The sequence below is a fragment of the Peromyscus leucopus genome, chromosome 1 (genome assembly GCF_004664715.2).
Source record: "Peromyscus leucopus breed LL Stock chromosome 1, UCI_PerLeu_2.1, whole genome shotgun sequence".
NCBI classification, from domain to species: Eukaryota; Metazoa; Chordata; class Mammalia; order Rodentia; family Cricetidae; genus Peromyscus; species Peromyscus leucopus.
In genome coordinates this window covers 177,366,805-177,382,842 of record NC_051063.1, presented here as the reverse complement: position 1 = coordinate 177,382,842, position 16,038 = coordinate 177,366,805, and positions in this window count along the sequence as shown.

Sequence of the window (16,038 nt, the reverse complement as noted above, 5' to 3'; positions counted from 1 at the left end):
TTTTAGTATGTTGTACATTCATTTTTAGTGAATTTTAGGAAGCCTTTAATTTCTTTCTCTATTTGTTCCTTGACCCATTGGAGATTCCACTGAGCATTATTCAGTTTCCATTATATTGTAAGCTTTCTGTAATTTTGTTGAAATCTAACTTTGAGCCATAGTGGTCTGATAAAATACAGGAGATTGTTCCAAAGTTTTTTTATCTTTTGAAATTTGCTTTGTGACCAGTGTGTGGTTTATTTTTAAAGAAGGTTCCATGGGGTGCTGAGAAGAAGGTATATTCTTTTGTGTTAGTGTTGGATATTCTGTAGTCATCTATTAAGTTCATTTGATTCATAATGTCTGTTACTTCCCTTCTTTCTCTGTTAAGATTCTTTCTGACAGACCTGTCCATTGGTGAGAGTGGGGTGTTGCAGTCTCCCACTACTAGTGTTTGGGACTTGATGTGTGATTAAAGCTTTAGTAATATTTATTTTACAAATGTGTGTGCCCTTTTATGTGGGGCATAAATGTTCAGAATTGAGACTTAATATTTGAAGTTGACCTGTTTTTGTTATATGCAGAAGAAGGCTGGATTCTGTTGTAGTATCCATTCTGTTAGCCCATTTTTTGTTTTGTTTTTTTTGTTTGTTTGTTTTTGTTTTTTTTTCATTTTTTCGAGACAGGGTTTCTCTGTGTTGTTTTGTTTCTTGTTCTAGATCTCACTGTGTAGACCAGGCTGGCCTTGAACTCACAGAGATCCTGTCTGTTTCTGCCTGCCAAGTGCTGGGATGAAAATCGTATGCCACCACTGCATAGATAAGGCTGTGTGTTTTAATAGGCAAAGTGAGTACTTGGATATTAAGGGATATTAATGACCATTAATTGCTAATTCCTGCCATTTTTGGTGGTAATGTTGTGTGTTTCTCTTCTTTGGTATTTCTCTGAGTGGGATTATCTATTGCCTGTGTTTTCAAGAGTGTATCTAAATTCCTTTTGTTTGATTATTCCTTCTAGTGCTTTCTGTAGAGGTAGATATGTGGATGGGTATTGTTTAAATCTGGTTTTATCATGGAATATTTTGTTTGCTCCAACTATGGTGATTAAGAGTTTTGCCTCAGGGGAAGCTTTGCCCTGGAGGAGGTGGGAATGGGGTGTGGGCTGGGGGGAGTGGAGGAGGGCAGGAGGGGGAGAACAAGAGAATTCGTGGCTGATATGTAGAACTGAATGGTATTGTAAAATAAAAGAAAAGAAAGAGTTTTGCTGGATATAATAGTCTGGGTTGGCATCAATGGTCTCTTAGTTTCTGCATCATGTCTGTCCAGGACTTTCTGGCTTTCAGAGTCTCCATTGAGAAGTCAGGTGTTATTCTTATGGGTCTGCCTTTATATGGCATTTCCCTTTTTCCTTTGCAGCTCTAATATTATTTTGTTATTCTTTAGGTTTGCAGGTTTGATTATTATGTGGTGAGGGTACTTTTTTGGGTCTAGTCTAATTAGTGTTCTATAAGCTTCTTGTATCATCATAGGCATTTCCTCTTTCAGGTTTGCAAAGTTTTCTTCTATGATTTTGTTGAATATATTTTCTGTGTCTTTGAGTTGGAATTCTTATCCTCCTCCTCCTCCTCCTCCTCCTCCTCCTCCTCCTTCTTCTTCTTCTTCTTCTTCTTCTTCTTCTATTCCTATTATTTGTATGCTTTGTATTTTCATGGTGTCACAAATTTCCTGGACATTTTGTGTTATGACTTTTTTGGCTTTAGTGTTTTCTTTGACTGATTAATCTATTTCCTTTATTGTATCTTCAATGCCAGAAATTCACTTTTCCATCTCTTGCAGTCTGTTGGTTATGCTTGCACCTCTAGTTCCTGTTCATTGACTCAGATTTTGCATTTCCAGCATTCCCTCCACTTTCATCTTCTCTATTGTCCTGATTTCAGTTTTGAAATCTTGAACTGTTTCCTTCACCTGTTTAATTGCTCTTTCATGGTTTTCTTGGCTTTCTTTAGAGGATTTATTGACTTCTTCCAATTTTTTGTTTGTCTTTTCCTCAATTTCTTTAAGGGAATTTCTCATTTCATCTTTAAAGGCCTCTATCATCTTCTTAAAGTCATTTTGAGATTGATTTCTTCTGCTTCTTCTGCGTTGGGATGTCCAGATTTTCCTGATCTATAACCAATATGTTCTGATAGAGCTATATTGTTCTTTATGTTGTTGAATATATTTTTGCACTGGCATCTATCTACCTATATCTTTCTCCACTTGGTGCAAGTGGTGTCTGTGTCTGAGGGAGCCCCTGTTGGTCCAATGGGAGCTCTTGGTCTAATCAGGGGTCTTGGTCAATTTGGTGCTGATGAACTCTGTGTCTCAGGGAGCAGCTGTTAGAACACTTGGCACTTGCATGCTCTGTGTCAGTGAGCAGCTGCAGTCTCAGATGATGGTGGGTTTGGGAGGGGTGGGGCATGTGGGTTACAGGGCCTGGTGTGGGATGGTGGTAGTCTGACCTGTCTGGCAGAGCCCTGCATACTGGTGTGAAGCTGGGAATGTAATGGATGGTGGTGTGGAGGCACACAGTTGAGCCCCTGGGCCCAAAGCCTAGAGTATTTGGCTATGAGAGCAAAGACTGACCTCTTAGTCCAATCAGCACTGGTGGGCTCTGTCTCAGGAAGCAGTTGCAGTCTCCAATGGAGTGTGGGGTTTGGGGTAGATGGGGCTTGAGGGTTACAGGGTCTATGGGGGATGATGTTAGTCTGACATGTCTGAAGGAGATGTGCTTACTGGCCTGAAAGTGAGACTGCAATGGGTGGTAGCGTGGTAGCACAGGGTTTATCCTCTGAGCCCAAAGCCTAGAGGCTAGGGTGTTCAGCTATGAGGAAAAAGACTCACTCCTTAGTCTATTTGGCATTGGCAGGCTCTGAACAGATGACAATCTTATAGTCATATCAATTAATGGCATATTATTTGAGTATGGTATATCAATAAATACCATTTACTTATGAATATTTTACATTTTCATTAACAATATCACTGGAAATTTAAACTTAAATTATATGATACATAAGGAATGTACTATGATAAGGAAAAGCTTGACTTCTACTATCCTTTTTTTTTGCCTTCAAGTCCACACCCATTGCTATTATGCTGGATAACATATCAAAGATTAATTTTCCTCATCAGCAAAACAGAAACAAGCCCAGTACTTTTCTCATTCATTCATGAATGCTTTCAAAATTTGCATCATAAGCATGCTCTATGTGTCTGATATGATTTGATGAATGAATCCTTTGCTGATGAAAGAAACATTCACCTTTCTAAATGTATTAGATGCATATTTCAGGCTTCTTTACAAAAAGGAAATTTATCGAACTGTCACAGTTATGAAATAAAATACAGAGTTCAGAGCATGGAGAAAGTAGTAGACTGAACATGCTCAGCATAATATGCCAGGCCACGAGGTCAAGAGTTTTGTGCCCAGATCATGACCCCCAGAGAGACCACTAAAGACAAGCATGCTGGAATGCAAAAGCAAGGTTTACTTCTGGATATTCAAGCCTAGGCAGGGAATTCATCCAATACATCCAATGCAGTGGAGGCTGGAGGAAGTGTCCACCTATCTGCAAGCTCAACTTTTAAAGGGAAAAATCACAAGGTTACATCATTTAGGGGTGCTAGTATGGGTACAATTCTGATTGGCTCACTTCTAAGGACTTCTAGAAACTACTTCTAAGGGAGTGGTTGCCCGCCACTATTTCTCATTGACTGCCCTCAGGTGGGGGCATTTCTGTGGTCAGTTACCCTGGAAACCAGGGAGAGGACATTCCATAGTCCGGCAGGTATTACCTCATGACTACCTTGTGACACTGTACTTTTACAATTCCTGGTTTCTGGAATCTGGACTGACTTGTTTCAGAAACTATTGGCCTATTCCTAGAAGGAGAAATCTTAGGCCTTAAATTTTGGGTGAAAGCATTTTGGTCTTATTTCTAAGATGGCTCATTTTGGTCTCTCACAAAAAGAAAAAAAAGAAGAACAAGAGAGAGGAGCGTAGAAAGAGAGTGGCAAAAAGACCAGGAGAGTCAAGAAGGAGCATGTTACACAGGAATCAAAAGCTGGGGAAGGTAAGCCCATGATCTAGAGAAGTTTAGGGTAGAGCTTTGAATGGGAGGAGCTGAGAGGGGCCAAGAATCCAGATATCTGAGTGGACTCCAACAAATACTTGCCCAGAATGCTTGGAGGCCAGCATGCACTTTGTAGTGCTAATAGGCAACACAATTAGCCATTTGTCCTGAGTTTCTTTTGGGCCTGACATATCAGCCTTTTTGGTGATGATAATGTAATCTATTCTGTAACTTCTTAGCTGAAATTAGGACACTATCAGAACCTACACAGGTTGGAGTGCTGACAAAAGTTTAGGAGAAAGGAAAGGAATTCAGGCTTCCTAGGTTCGGTATGACCATCTGTGGCTAGCAAAGTGCAGGTGACTTTGGAAAAGTCTGAAATTTCTGGTTAAGCCAGAGGCTCAGCCCAGTTAGAAATGCTATCAAAAGCATCTAGCTTACATTGGTTTTCAGTAAATCTAGGACTAGCTAGCTGGTGTTGATTTGTAGTAGTTTGCAGTCTTTCAGTGATTAAAAAATCTCCTTGGACAGGTATAGACTAGAGAAGTAAGGTAAAGTTAAGGAGCTTAGTGGAAAAATCTTTTTCTTTGGTGTACCATTGAAACTTCCAGACCTGTTTTCCTGGTAGCTGGAATGTGGAACTAGTCCAAAGACTGGGGGTAGCAGAAAGAGACAGAGAGAGAGAGAGAGAGAAAGACAGAGACACACAGAGAGAGACAGACAGACAGACAGACGGACAGACAGAAACAGAGACAGAGAGACTACACTTAAGTATAGAAAGTAGGCAAGTGGGGCAGCTTAAGCTGTTGATTGAGAGGAGTCCATACCTGGAGTCTGTTTGACCTGTGACAGGTGGATCCAGGTCATGACTCATTGAAACTTGTATGAATTTTTTAAGTTCATGAAAAGAGATAAAAGTTTTTTGAGGTATAAGCATTGCTACTGATTATAATCTGTACTGAAATACTTACTGTACAGAATGCGGTTTACAGGTGTCTGCAAAACAGCTAGAGTAGACTCATGCCTTAGAGTCATATCAAAAACTGCGTTTTGGGGTTAAAGGCATGAATATTTTTTCCTCTGGTCAGAAGGATGGATACATAAATTTTAGAATCAGATGTTTTCAGCAGAATGAGAAGCACTTTTAAGTCTATACCTAGCAAACAACCAAAGGAGTTTTAAATTTTGAGCTTGGGACTATGATGATAGTAGTGAGTACTTTACCAAGGAGATTAACAGTTTATCAAAACTCCGTTGATTAACTCTTAACATTTAAAATCTTAGTAAAACAATAGTATAGAAAGAGAAAAATACGAAACATTTCTCATTTTTTAATATTCTTCATATACCTTAAATCACTTTCTTAGACCCTCATAACTTAAGCATTCACATCCTCAGACCTTTACAACTTGCATTTTCATACTTGAAATTACTTTCTTTCTTTTTTTTTATTTAATGCCAAATGTCATTTATTGAAGGAGGGAGGAGGACTTAAATAGAGGCTTACAGCACAATGGGAGAACCCTAGAGGGCAGACATTTACTACCAATGTTTTACAATCCTGCATCTAAGCTGTTAACAGCCATTATGCAGGATACACAGACAAAGAACTTCCCTTCAGTATTCAGGAGGGTGGAACCCGGCAGGGAATTAGCATAGGGAGGATATCAAGGTCAAGGTCAGCAAGCAAGTCAATAGTTACCCAAAATGGGGCCAGGGCCCTATAGGTCCCCCTTTTACTAAAAAATGAGCTTCTGACTTAGGTTGCGTTGGACATCAGCAGGTCACCTTACCCGTCATGGAGACACCTGCCCAGAAGCCAGCTTTTTCAAGTATGTCTGAGTATGTGTCACCCTGACACCTGGGAGATTAAGGATAACCCTGAAGATCACTGACCTCCATTTGTTAACCGTAGCATACCAGCTAAACCTTTTCATTTTCACAATCCTCTTCAAGCTGGTGTAGTACCTACTTTTCAGGAGTGGCTCTGTGCAACATATATTGGCCTCCTGAAATTCATTTAGCCCCCCTTTGAAGATACCCTAAAATTTATGAACCTGAATGTAGCCATTATAAGACCATTATTTATGCTCCTTATGAGCTGCCTGTTTTTCTTCATGGTTCTTAGTTGTTCTTTTGCAGAGCTGCCAGCTTAAGTCATGCTGGCATCAAGAAAAATGGGACTTGGTGGTTCATGTTCCTGGAGTTGTATCCATGCCAGTGGATGCCCACATACCCCAGGAGAGAATTTGACATTGCTGATTCCATTGTTGCTGTTATAGCAGTGGTGGCCACCTCTGCTACTGGTTCTGGGATTACCATTTCATAATTGCTTACTACAGCTAGCACAGTGAAGACCCTGGCAGCAAAAGTAGCTACCACAGTTGAAATTACTTTCTTAGACACACTGTCTTAGTTATGGTTTCTATTGCTGTGAAGAGACACCATGGCCATATCAATTCTTATAAAGGAAAGCATACATAGTTTCAGATGATTAGTCCATTTCATCAGGGTGGGAAGCATGGAAGTGTGTAGGTAGACATGGTGCTGAAGAAGGAGATGAGAATCCATCATCTTGATCTGCAGAGAACAGGACTTAAACTGTCTCCCATGCTGGGAATAGCTTGAGCATACACAAATAATATCTTTATCCAGCTCCAAATCAGCCAACAATGCAAGTCATATCATGTTCCAAACAGCTGTGTCCAAAATCATTGAGGAAGAAATGTTATGATAGAAAGAAATGTGCAAGTTTAATATTAAAATGTTAAAATTCATCCAATAAGAAAACAAAAAATCAAAATGTAAACAAAAATTGCAGCTGAGTATGAACAGCCATGGTAACCATAAAAATGACAAGTCTCTGAAAACAAACCTTCATACTTAACTCATTCTTGGTGTCATTTGGCCCAAATATGTTAAAACAATACATTTCATACTTTGTAATTAATTTAATTAAGATAAAAAATATAAATCAACACATGAACATCATTAGAGTGGAGACTTTGAAAGCCAGAAGGACCTGGACAGATATAATGCAGACACTAAGAGACCATAGATGTCAGCCCAGACTAATATACCCAGCAAAATTTTCAATCATCATAGATGAAATGAACAAGGCATTCCAAGACAAAGCCAGATTCATACAATACTTATCCACAAACCCAGCCCTACAGAAAGCACTAGAAGGAAAATTCCAACCGAAGGAAGACAGACACACACTCGAAAACACAGGCAATAGATAAAGCCACAACAGTAAACCCCAAAGAAGAGAAGTACACACACACTACCACCAAAAATAACAGGGATGAACAATTACTGGTCATTAATATCCCTTAATATCAACGGACTTAATTCACCTATAAAAAGACATAGGCTTACAGAATGGATAGGAAAGCAGGACCCATCTTTCTGCTGCATACCAGAAACACATCTCAAACTCAAAGACAGACAGTACCTAAGAATAAAAGGCTGGGAAAAGACTTTCCAATCAAATAGTCTTAAGAAACAAGCAGGGGTAGCCATCCTGATATCCAACAAAATAGACTTCAACTAAAATCAATCAAAAGAGATCAAGAATGGCATTACATACTCATGACAGGAAAGATCCACCAATATGAAGTTTCAATTCTGAACATTTATGCCCCAAACACAAGGGTACCCACATATGTAAAAGAAACATTACTAAAGCTTAAACCACATATAAAACCACACACATTAATAGTGGGAGATCTTAACACCCCACTTTGACCACTGGACAGATCTCCCAAATCAAAACTTAACAGAGAAATAAAGGACTTAACTGATGTCATGACCCAAATGGATCTAATAGAAATCTACAGAACATTCCATCCTAACAAAAAAGAATATACATTCTTCTCAGCTCCCAATGGACCTTTCTCTAAAATTGACCACATACTTGGCCACAAAGCAAATCTCAACAGATACAAAACAATTGGAATAACCTCCTGTGTTCTATCAGACCACCATGGTTTAAAGCTAGATTTCAGCAACAACAAAAACTAGAGAAAACATACAATCTCATGGAAACTGAATAATGCTCAACTGAATCACCAATGGGTTAAGGAAGAAATGAAGAAAGAAATTAAAGACTTCCTAGAGATCAATGAAAATGAAGACACCACATACCCAAACTTATGGGACACTATGAAAGCAGTGCTAAGAAGGAAATTCATAGCATTAAATGCCCACATAAAGAAGTTGGAGAAATCTCACACTAGTGACTTAGCAGCACACCTGAAAGCTCTAGAACAAGAAGAAGCAAAGTCTCCCAAGAAGAATAGACACCAGGAAGTTATCAAAGTGAGAGGTGAAATTAATAAAATAGAAACTAAGAGAATAATACAAAAATTAATGAAACAAAGAGTTGGTTCTTTGTGAAAATCAACAAGATAGACAAGTCCTTATCCAAACTGACCAAAAGCCAGAGAGAGAATCCAAATCAACAAAATCAGAAATGAAAAGGGGGATATAACAACAGACATTGAAGAAATCCAGAGAATTGTCAGGTCATATTTCAAAAACCTCTACTCCACAAAACTGGAAAACCTAAAAGAAATGGACAATATTCTGGATAGGTACCACATACCTAAGTTAAATCAAGACCAGATAAACTATTTAAATAGTCCAATAAACCCTAAGGAAATAGAAACAGTCATTAAAAGTCTCACAACAAAAAAAAGCCCTGGAACAGACGGTTTCAGCCAGAATTCTACCAGATCTTCAAAGAAGAGTTAATACCAATACTCTCTAAATTGTTCCACATAATAAAAACAGAAGGGACATTACCAAACTCCTTCTATGAGGCTACAATTACCCTGATTCCCAAACCAAACAAGTATACAACAAAGAAAGAGAACTACAGACTGATCTCCCTCATGAACATTGATGCAAAAGTACTCAATAAAATACTGGCAAACAGACTCCAAGAACACATTAGAACAATTATCCACTATGATCAAGTAGGCTTCATCCCAGGGATGCAAGGGTGGTTCAACATAAGAAAGTCTGTCAATGTAATATACCATATAAACAAACTCAAAGAAAAAAACCACATGATCATCTCACTAGATGCAGAAAAGGCATCTGACAAAATCCAAAACCCCTTCATGATAAAAGTCTGGGAGCGATCAGGAACACAGGGAACATACCTAAACATAATAAAGGCAATATATAGCAAACCAACAGCCAACATCAAATTAAATGGAGAGAAACTCAAAGCAATTCCACTAAAATCAGGAACGAGGCAAAGCTGTCCACTCTCCCCATACTTATTCAATATAGTACTTGAAGTTCTAGTCAGAGCAATAAGACAACATAAGGAGATTAAGGGGATACAAATTGGAAAGGAAGATCCTGCCCCTGACTTCCCTTCTGGACCAGAGGTGAGTAGCCAGGTCCGACCTGTATCCCATCCCTGGGCACCAGCCACTCCGGGAAATCCTGCCCAACTTGGCCACAGGCTCTGGCCACCGGGCGGTTCCCCTCTAGCCCCACCAGGAGGGATCCCCTTCTCCAAGCCCCCCCCCCCCCCCCGCAGCCCCTGCAATCTCCGCGCCCTGCCCCCACACCCATCTGCTGGAGACCCCAGCCACTTCCTGAGACTTAGAGACCGGTCCCCAGCTCCCATCCTGCCCCCGACTTCCCTTCTGGACCAGAGGTGAGTATCTGGGTCCAACCCGGACCCCATACCTGGGCAACAGCCACTCCGGGAAGACCTGCCCAACTTGGCCACAGGCTCTGGCCACCGGGCAGGTCCACTTCTAGCCCCACCGGGAGGGATCCCCTTCTCCAAGCCCCCCGGCAGCCCCTGCAACCTCTGCACCCTGCCCCCACGCCCATCTGCCAAAGACCCCAGCTACTTCCTGAGACTTAGAGACTGGCCCCCAGCTCCCATCCTGCCACCAACTTCCCTTCTGGACCAGAGGTGAGTAGCCGGTCTGACCCGGACCCCATCCCTGGGCACCAGCCACTCCGGGGAATCCTGTCCAACTTGGCCACAGGCTCTGGCCACCGGGCGGGTCCCCTTCTAGCCCCACTGGGAGGGATCCCCTTCTCCAAGCCCCCCAGCAGCCCCTGCAATCTCCGCGCCCTGCCCCCACGCCCATCTGCCTGAGACCCCAGCCACTTCATGAGACTTAGAGACCCGCCCCCAGCTCCCATCCTGCCCCAGACTTCCCTTCTGGACCACAGTACCCTGATAAGACCAAGAAGGAACCACGGGGAGATGGGCAGACATCAAGGCAGAAGTACATACAACAAAATGAAGAGCAAAACAGCATCACCAGAACCTAGCCTGCCTCCAACATCTAGACCTGAATACCAAAAATTGGAAGAAGCAGAAGAAAGTAGCCTTATGAGTAACTTCATGAAGAAGGTAGAGGCTTGTGTAGAGGAAAAGACAAGAAAATTGGAAGAACGCTGTAAACAACTAGAGGAAAGGGCAAACAAATTGGAAGAAAACAATAAAGCCCTCCAAGAAAACAATAAAGCCCTCCAAGAAAACAATAAACTCCTGGAAGAAAACAATAAAGTCCTGCAAGAAAACAATAAAGCACTGATTGAAAATCATGAAAAAGTAATGAAACAAACAAAGGAAACAGTCCAAGAACTGAAAAGGAAAATTGAAAAAATAAAGAAGACACAAACAGAGGGAATGCTGGAAATAGAAAACCTGAGTAGAAGATCGGGAACTTCAGATGCAAGTATAACCAACAGAATGCAAGAGATGGAAGAGAGGATTTCTGGCATTGAAGACACAGTAGAAGAAATAGTTTCATCAGTTGAAGGAAACACTAAATCCAACAAAGTCATGAACCAAAATGTCCAAGAAATTTGGGACACCATGAAAAGACCAGCCTACGAATTATAGGGATAGAAGAAGGTGAAGAATAGCAACTCAAAGGCACAGAAAATATATTCAACAAAATTATAGAAGAAAACTTTCCCAACTTAAAGAAGGAAATGCCTATGAAGATACAAGAAGCCTATAGAACACCAAACAGACTAGACCCCAAAAAAAGTCCCCTCAACACATAATAATTAAACAACTAAATGTACAGAATAAAGAAAGAATATTAAGAGCAGCCAAGGAAAAAGGCCAAGTGACCTATAAAGGTAAACCCATCAGAATAACACCCGATTTCTCAATGGAGACTTTGAAAGCCAGAAGGACCTGGACAGATATAATGCAGACACTAAGAGACCATGGATGTCAGCCCAGACTAATATACCAGCAAAACTTTCAATCATCATAGATGGAAGGAACAGGACATTCGAAGACAAAGCCAGATTTAAACAATACCTATTCACAAACCCAGCCCTACAGAAAGCAGTAGAAGGAAAATTCTAACCGAAGGAAGTCAGATACACACTCGAAAACACAGGCAATAGATAAAGTCACAACAGTAAACCCCAAAGAAGAGAAGTACACTCACACTACCACCAAAAATAATGGGGATGAAGAATCACTGGTCATTAATATCCCTTAATATCAACGGACTTAATTCACCTATAAAAAGACATAGACTTACAGAATGGATACGAAAGCAGGACCCATCTTTCTGCTGCATACAAGAAACACATCTCAAATTCAAAGACAGACACTACCTAAGAATAAAAGGCTAGGAAAAGACTTTTCAATCAAATGGTCTTAAGAAACAAGCAGTGGTAGCCATCCTGATATCCAACAAAATAGACTTCAAAATAAAATCAATCAAAAGAGATCAAGAAGGACATTATATCCTCGTCACAGGAAAGATCGACCAAGATGAAGTTTCAATTCTGAACATATATGCCCCAAACACAAGGGCACCCACATATGTAAACGAAACATTACTAAAGCTTAAACCACATATAAAACCACACACATTAATAGTGGGAGATCTCAACACCCCACTTTCACCACTGGACAGATCTCCCAAATCAAAACTTAACAGAGAAATAAAGGACTTAACTGATGTCATGACCCAATTGGACCTAATAGATATCTACAGAACATTCCATCCTAACAAGAAAGAATATACCTTCTTCTCAGCACCCCATGGACCTTTCTCTAAAATTGACCACATACTTGGCCACAAAGCAAATCTCAACAGATACAAAACAATTGGAATAACCTCCTGTGTTCTATCAGACCACCATGGTTTAAGGCTAGATTTCAACAACAGCAAAAACTACAGAAAATCTAAAATCTCATGGAAACTGAATAATGCTCAACTGAATCACCAATGGGTTAAGGAAGAAATGAAGAAAGAAATTAAAGACTTCCTAGAGATCAATGAAAATGAAGACACCACATACCCAAACTTATGGGACACTATGAAAGCAGTGCTAAGAGGGAAATTCATAGCACTAAATGCCCACATAAAGAAATTGGAGAATCCCACACTAGTGACTTAGCAGCACATCTGAAAGCTCTAGAACAAGAAGAAGCAAAGTCTCCCAGGAAGAATAGACACCAGGAAATTATCAAAGTGAGAAGTGAAATTAATATATTAGAAACTAAGAGAATAATAAAAAAAATTAATGAAACAAAGAGTTGGTTCTTTGAGAAAATCAACAAGATAGACAAGCCCTTATACAAACTAACCAAAAGACAGAGAGAGAGAATCCATATCAACAAAATCAGAAATGAAAAGGGGGACATAACAACAGACATTGAGGAAATCCAGAGAATTATAAGGTCATATCTCAAAAACCTCTACTCCACAAAACTGGAAAACCTAAAAGAAATGGACATTTTTCTGGATAGGTACCACATACCTAAGTTAAATAAAGACCAGATAAACTATTTAAATAGTCCAATAACGCCTAAGGAAATAGAAACAGTCATTAAAAGTCTCCCAACCAAAAAAAGCCCAGGACCAGATGGTTTCAGTGCAGAATTCTACGAGATCTTCAAAGAAGAGTTAATACCAATACTCTCTAAATTGTTCCACATAATAGAAACAGAAGGAACATTACCAAACTCCTTCTATGAGGCTACAATTACCCTGATTACTACACCTAACAAGGATGAAACAAAGAAAGAGAACTACACACCGATCTCCCTCATGAACATTGATGCAAAAATACTCAATAAAATACTGGCAAACAGACTCCAAGAACACATCAGAACAATTATCCACCATGATCAAGTAGGCTTCATCCCAGGGATGCAAGGGTGGATCAACATATGAAAGTCCATCAATGTAATACACCTTATAAACAAACTCAAAGAAAAAAACCACATGATCATCTCACTAGATGCAGAAAAGGCATCTGACAAAATCCAACACCCCTTCATGATAAAAGTCTTGGAGCGATCAGGAATACAGGGAACATACCTGAACATAATAAAGGCAATATATAGCAAACCAACAGCCAACATCAAATTAAATGGAGAGAAACTCAAAGCAATTCCACTAAAATCAGGAATGAGACAAGGGTGTCCACTCTCCCCATACTTATTCAACATAGTACTTGAAGTTCTAGCCAGAGCAATAAGACAACATAAGGAGATTAAAGGGATTCAAATTGGAAAGAAAGAAGTCAACCTTTCCCTATTTGCAGATGACATGATAGTATACTTGAGTGACCCCAAAGATTCCACCCAGGAATTGATAAAGCTTATAAACACCTTCAGCAACATAGCAGGATACAAGATCAACTCAAAAAAATCAGTGGCCCTTCTATATACAATGGACAAAGAAGCCAAGAAGGCAATTAGAGATACATCACCCTTTACAATAGCCAAAAATGACATAAAATACCTTGGGGTAACACTAACAAAGCAAGTGAAGGATCTATATGACAAGAACTTTAAGTCCCTGAAAACAGAAATTGAAGAAGATGTCAGAAAATGGAAAGATCTCCCATGCTCATGGATAGGCAGGGTTAACATAGTAAAAATGGCAATCTTACCAAAAGCAATTTACAGATTCAATGCAATTCCCATCAAAATACCAACACAATTCTTCACAGACCTGGAAAGAATAATACACAGCTTCATATGGAAAAACAAAGAACCCAGGATAGGTAAAAGAAACCTGTACAATAAAAAAACTTCTGGAGGCATCACAATCCCTGACTTCAAGCTCTACTATAGAGATACAGTCATAAAAACAGCTTGGTATAGGCATAAAAACCGACATGTGGAACAATGGAATCGAATTGAAGACCCTGACATTATCCCACACACCTATGGACATATAATTTTTGACAAAGAACCCAAAAGTGTACAATGGAAAAAAGAAAGCATCTTCAACAAATGGTGCTGGCATAACTGGATATCAACATGTAGAAGGCTGCAAATAGATCCATATCTGTCACCATGCGCAAACCTTAAGTCCAAGTAGATCAAAGACCTCAACATAAATCCAGCTACTCTGAACCTGCTAGAAGGGAAAGTAGGAAATAGTCTTGAACACACTGGCATAGGAGATCACTTCCTAAATATAACAACAGTAGCGCAGACACTGAGACAAACAATCAATCAATGGGACCTCTTGAAACTGAGAAGCTTTTGTAGACCAAAGGATACGGTCAACAAGGCAAAGCGACAGCCTACAGAATGGGAAAAGATCTTCAACAACCACACTTCTGACAGAGGACTGATATCCAGAATATATAAGGAACTCAAGAAATTAGACATCAAAACGACCAACAGTCTAATTGAGAAATGGACTTCAGAATTAAACAGAGAATTCTCAACAGAGGAAACCCAAATGGCTGAAAGACATTTAAGGAATTGCTCAACATCCCTAATCATCAGGGAAATGCAAATCAAAACAACTCTGAGATACCACCTTACGCCTGTCAGAGTGGCTAAGATAAAAAACACTCAAGACACTTTATGCTAGAGAGGATGTGGAACTAGGGGAACTCTCCTCCACTGCTGGTGGGAATGCAAGCTTGTACAACCACTTTGGAAATCAATATGGCGCTTTCTTAGAAAATTGGAAATCAATCTCCCCCAAGATCCAGCTATACCACTCCTGGGCATATACCCAAGAAATGCTCAATCATACCACAAGAGCACTTGCTCAGCTATGCTCATATCAGCATTGTTTGTAACAGCCAAAACCTGGAAACAACCACATGCCCTTCAACTGAAGAATGGATAAATAAATTGTGGCACATATACACAATGGAATACTACTCAGCAGAGAAAAACAATGACATCATACGGTTTGCAGGCAAATGGATGGATCTAGAAAAAATCATCCTGAATGAGGTAACCCAGACTCAGAAAGACAAATATGGTATGTACTCACTCATAAGAAGATTCTAGATGTGGAACAAGAATGACTGGGCTGCTACTCACATCACCAGTGAGGCTACCTGGAAAACGGGACACCAAAAAAAGACATGGAGAAATGGTTGAGATCTGCATGAACAGCCTGGTCATGAGTGGGAACAATGAAGGGCGATGGTCGAGGGAAAGAGAGTGGGAGATCCTAGCTGGATCAAGAAAATAGAGGGAGAACAAGGAATAGGAGACCATGGTAAATGAAGACCACATGAGAAGGTGAGAAGGGGAGTAAGCAGAGAGCTAGGGAGGCCCATGGAGATCCACAAAGATACCCCCGCAAAAGACTGCTGGCAATGGTCGAGAGACTTCAGGAACTGACCTACTCTGGTGATGGGATGGCCAGACACCCTGATAGTTGTGCCATAAACCCCATCCAAGGACTGAGGAATGTGAATGCAGACATCCATGGCTGGGCCCCTGGTGGAGCACTGGGAGTCTAATTAGTGAGAAAGAAGAGGGTTTATATGAGTGAGAATTGTTGAAGCCAAGGTTGGATAAAGCACCGGGACAAATAACCAAATGAATGGAAGCACAGGATCTATGTACCAAAGGCTGAGGGGCCCCCAACTGGATCAGGCCCCCTGAATGCGTGAGACAGTCATTTGGCTTGATCTGTTTGGGAGGCAGCTGT